The sequence below is a fragment of the Corvus brachyrhynchos genome, unplaced genomic scaffold, assembly GCF_000691975.1.
Source record: "Corvus brachyrhynchos isolate BGI_N302 unplaced genomic scaffold, ASM69197v1 scaffold21, whole genome shotgun sequence".
Classification (NCBI taxonomy): Eukaryota; Metazoa; Chordata; class Aves; order Passeriformes; family Corvidae; genus Corvus; species Corvus brachyrhynchos.
This window is the reverse complement of record NW_008236924.1, coordinates 3,773,020-3,778,180: the sequence shown is the minus strand read 5'-3', so window position 1 is coordinate 3,778,180 and position 5,161 is coordinate 3,773,020. Positions and strand designations below refer to the sequence as shown.

Sequence of the window (5,161 nt, the reverse complement as noted above, 5' to 3'; positions counted from 1 at the left end):
TCTTTCCGTGACATGACACATCTCTTCTGCACTGAATGGTGACTAGAATTTTTTGTCCATTGTTTTGGACTTGTTCCAGTAGTTGATATGGGTCATCAGGTTTTAGTAGCTTCTTCACCAGTGCAGGATTCATTCTGATGGGGATAGGTAGTAAATTTTAGCTTAAGTATAATTGGACTGTAACCATTGATTGGACGTAATAGGAGCTGAATAATTAAAATTGCATCTCACAGTGTTTCCACAGTTAGAAGTAATGGAGCGATTATTTGTCCCTACAGTGATGTTATTTACAAACAAAAGATTACGAAGAGTTCTTACACAAACACATCCCTTTCCAACATAGGCAAGTACAGTTTCAGGGGTATCTCTGGAATGTATTTCAAGTGACAGGCGTTTTGTTCAGCGTCAAAACAAATGTGTTGAGCTTTGATGGTTTTACTTTCACAAATAAATCTTTGTTGTTCTCCTACAACATGCCCATCAACATTCTGCCGTTTGATATTGTTTTGTTGGGCCCATACTCAGCTCTAGTGGATAGAGTGCAGTTGCATCATGAGTCAATCCTAACACAGGGATTGGGTCTGTGGTGTATTCTGATGTGGTGCATATTGTTCAGACAAAAGCTGTGGCCTTATTACTCTGGGGTTATATGGGAAATTGGCTGGTTACCACCACAGCTGGAATTCTTTCTCAAAATCAATCACATTATCCCAATTTTTTTTTTTTTTGAATTTCAGTGTGTAAGATACAGCCTTCCCCTTCTCTTATGATTGTGGCTGCCGTAGATGGTATCTACAGTCATGCTTGAAATCAGCTAAAAAGCCAGTGCTGATTTCAGAAATCTGTGGGATCAGCTCCTCCCTTACTGGTAGAGGGGTAGTAACTAAGCTCATTGTGCTGGGCAGTAAGACAATGGTTGGTATTGAGTTAATTTTGTTCACAGGTCACATTAACATAGATTCTGTTTATTTGAGATCCAGATGTCCAATCACACACAGCAGCTGGAATTGAATGTTAAACAAGGGTAGCACTGGGGCAATCAACTTTGGTCTTGCTGGTTCTCTTTATTAAAGCTGGATCATGAGCTGTATCCAATACACAACAAAAAATGTGAGCTCTTTCTTTGGGTTTTACAGAGGTTTGGTCACCCAGCCCCTAACAATCTATGTGAATTAGCTCCTCTTTAGTCTTGTTAACTTCATACCACACTGAATTGTTCATTGATTTTGTACTTAGCCATGCAGCTGTGGTCATCTGGGTTAACAGCACCAAGAGTGGTGAGTGAGCTGTCCCACTTCATCTCTTCAGAGTATCAGTTCTTCATAGTGCCATCATTCATTAGCTGGCTGGTTACTCACCCCTCGTTTGACATGAGACTGGTGTATCCAATTTTCTTTTCCTAAAACAGTAATGCATTTGTCCAGGGCTTTTATCCTCTAAGCAGTGTCATAAATAAGTGAGTCTTAATTGATTGAAAGTTCCATGTAGTGGCCAAATTTCCCGGGGCCCCCACCAGCTGTCCTAGTAATATATGGCCATTCCTCCTGGCACAAAGCCACTGTGTGCTTTTTAGATAATTGAGCTGTACCATAAATCTATTCCCAATTTTGCAATACCGTGGCCAAGGGCATCCCCTTTTCTACGCCGAGTTTGTTCTGTTTTACCAGAAAGAATAAAGAAAAAGCAGCAAAAAAGACTGTCAGGGAGACCCTCCTGTGGAGTCATGAGGTTCAGAGAGCAGTGTAGGTGCAGCTGGATCTGATCTTAGTCTCAGATTTGGCCAACAGTTTGTATCCAAAGGATTATAGTTGCCATTGCTATGAGGGACTCGAACCCCGTTTTTTTGTGTGGAACTTGAATCCCCTTTCTCTGTGCACATGACACTGATCAGGCTGTGCAGCCCTAAGTGAGCTGCAGTAGGGGAGGGACTCGAATACACCCTGATACTGAGAGGGACTCAAACCCACTGCAGGACTTCCTCCAAATCTGCTTGGGGAATTTTAACACTCACCCTTCAGTGCCTCCTGCTCCAGAGGTACCTGGTGAACTCACCTGATGCCAACACTTGGATATCTGGAGATGACAAGTTGTGAAAGTGGTCTGAGATCCTGTCTGGTTTCCTGCAGCAGAGTTTCCAATTCTGAGAAAAATTAGTTTAGTAATGGAGTGGCACAGCAATAGGAGCAGCTTGAGCTGGTTGCCTCCAGCCAGGGACCCAGAACACACAAATCCCTGGTGTTAGAGTCTAGGCACCATTTCTTCACACACACCCCTTGGTCCAGTGGTGGGTGGTCCAGGGTCTTCTTGTTCCCTGTTGGATTCTTTCTCTGTCTCCAGGTGGGTGATAGCTGCTTTTATCTAGGTTGCAGCTTCTGCTGTGAGCCAGAGTTCACACTGGTCTCAGGGCCCCCCTTCACGTAACGGAGCAGAAGTTCAAGATAAGTTCAGCTTTCCTAGGTGGGAGCTTGCAGCTTGTGGCTGAAGACTCCAGCAGCTTCAGCTACTCATGCTAAGGAAGACTACTCAGGCAAAAGAATGCAGTTTAAAAGAATTCAGCGAACTAAATTAATTTACCACAGTCCTGCTGCTCCTGAAAGAAAGGTGGACGCTGGTTTTGTTTTACATGTAGTAGCACAAATGTTTTGCTTAAAAGGATCACATTTCTTTTACCCATTTCCAGCAAAAAGCAACTTGGGAAAATAAGTGGTGCAGTTATGCAGAACAGAAGTGATGCAATTAAACACACTCTTAATGCTAAAACTGGAGTCTACATCATTATCTTACTTCATGTTTTGCAGTTTTATTATGATTATGTCCCAAGTGTGTTGAGCCTCGCAGAGCTTAAAATGAGAAAGGAGGGAGCAGGAGACTGAATTATTTCTTACGGATAAACTTAAAATACACTTAATTTTAAGGTTGTCTGTAGACATTAGAAACCTAGGAGAGTGCGTTTGATGTTGACAGTGGAGATTAATCAGCCAAACTAAATGTCAGCAATATGAGTCAGGTCAGATAACCACTGTGCCTTATGTGAGTCAATTAGGAAGCGTATTTTTAGTAGTGGAAGATGTTTTTGTATTTCAGTAACAAAAAAAATGATCACATGTGACACTCTGTATCTCTTTACCTTTGTAGGGCAATTTAGTCATGGCTGTCCATGGGTACCTGTTAACAGGCCAGCAGTTGGATTAAATGAGGCTGGGAATGCATCTACAGGATGAGCAGCAGGCAGTCTGATCTAAGCTTTTTTCCTTAAATCCTAATTTTCCAAAGTAATGTAGTTTCAGTCATTTCATTAACTAGTAAATAATGATTCTGGCATTCTTGTTTTCTTACATTGCTGCAGTAAAGTGAACAATCCTCAAATGTAAAAGCTGCAGATTAATACAGCTTTAATTGATCAAAATTGAGTGCAGGCACTTGCTTTTTTCAGCATCTTGTATGGCACTGCAGCTGTTCGAGGCATCTTCTGATTGGTGTCTGTGCCAAAAGATCCTTGTATTTGTACTGGTAATAAGAGAATCATTGCTTTCACTTTCCTCATTCAGACATCATATACAAATACTGTTTAAAAAATTTAGGAGATCTTAAAACATTGCTTCTCCAAGCTGGTGGGCCTAAAACTCAATTATAATTGAGAGTTACTTAGAGAATTCAGCCAAGTGCAGACCTCTGTGCAGATGACTGAATCAGACAACAGCAAGAAATGTAGCTCAAAGAAATTTGGGTCATCTCCAAGCACGTTTTGGTGTTGAAGAAGCAACTGTAAGTGCAGCTTTGTTCGTGTTTCTTGGCTAAATTGTGTAAGGTCATCTTGCTGTACTTGGTATCCTGGATGATTTTGTAACCTGTTTCCTAACAAATATAGAAGAAACTTGATGTCTTCACTGCTTTCCTTCCAGCAGCTTAGGGATAGCCTGTGTTTTCACCCAAAATGAGGATGGAGCATGATTTTGCTAAGAAAAAAAGCCATCTTCAGCATTTTGCAAGTGCTGTTATTTTTTTTTTCCTCTTTTGTAACTGACGGATTATCCTGTTTGTGTTGTTGATGCTTTCAGAAAGTGCTTTCTGCTGGTCCATATGATGTAAATAAATAAAAAAAATACCCTTTGCCCCAAGGATTACAACCTTACGGATTTTGGAAGGTGTAAAAAAAGCGCTTGTGCTTAGATATACCTGGAGAACAAGGGGAAGCTTTCTGTCTAGAATTGTTGTTTTAGGTACCTTTTCAGTCCTAATGTGTTTTTAATTTTAAGTTGCAGTCTAAAGAACCCATTTCAACATACCTCACATACACTATGACACTTGAAAAGCTGCTCTGAGTAGGCAGCGTTGTCGGCTATGAAGAACAGGCTTTGAGGTGTTTGTTTTAGTACTTTCAGATTTATGTCTTGAATTCCAGAGATTTTTTTGCAAGTGAAAATGGGAATATCTTTGCTTGGGGCAGCAAGCTAATCCTAGGAGCAGGGTGTATTTCCACATTTCTGGGAAGAAGCGAACGGTCCCAGTAGCACTAAGTTGCATCTATTTCTGCACTGAAATAAAAAGAGCAATTCTTGTATTGGCTGTGGTTTCTGGTCCTGTTTGCTATGCTTTGTCTGCATCTGTTCCCAGCAAGTTTGGTTTGCCTCACTGATAAAAATAAACACAGAATAACTGAATTGCCCCTTGAGCAAACAGACTCTGCGAACTCCATGCAGGGTGAGATCAAGTGTGTGTGTCTGGTGTTCCTGGGATGTGATGCAGGTAGATGTGAATGGCTGGACAGGATCAGCCAGAAACAAGCACAGGGTTTTTGTGCTGCTGATGCCAGAGCTGGTGGTGTCCTAACAAGGGTGAAGCTGCAGCTGCCCTGGATGAATTGCCCCTTGAGCAAACAGACTCTGCGAACTCCATGCAGGGTGAGATCAAGTGTGTGTGTCTGGTGTTCCTGGGATGTGATGCAGGTAGATGTGAATGGCTGGACAGGATCAGCCAGAAACAAGCACAGGGTTTTTGTGCTGCTGATGCCAGAGCTGGTGGTGTCCTAACAAGGGTGAAGCTGCAGCTGCCCTGGAGTGTGGAACAGGAAGCGTCGCAGGGCATGGCAGAAACACGGGTCTGGGATCTGCATGTGGAAGGTCAGGAGTATTGCCTGCTGGCTGATGGCAGGGGATTAAGG

General features: G+C 42.3%; 1 protein-coding gene across 1 annotated transcript in view; it reads left to right on the top strand.

Moving 5' to 3' along the window:
- Positions 1–5,161, top strand: part of RNF145 (ring finger protein 145) — a 46,607-nt gene that overhangs the window by 20,915 nt on the left and 20,531 nt on the right. The gene's annotated exons all lie outside the window — the stretch shown is intronic.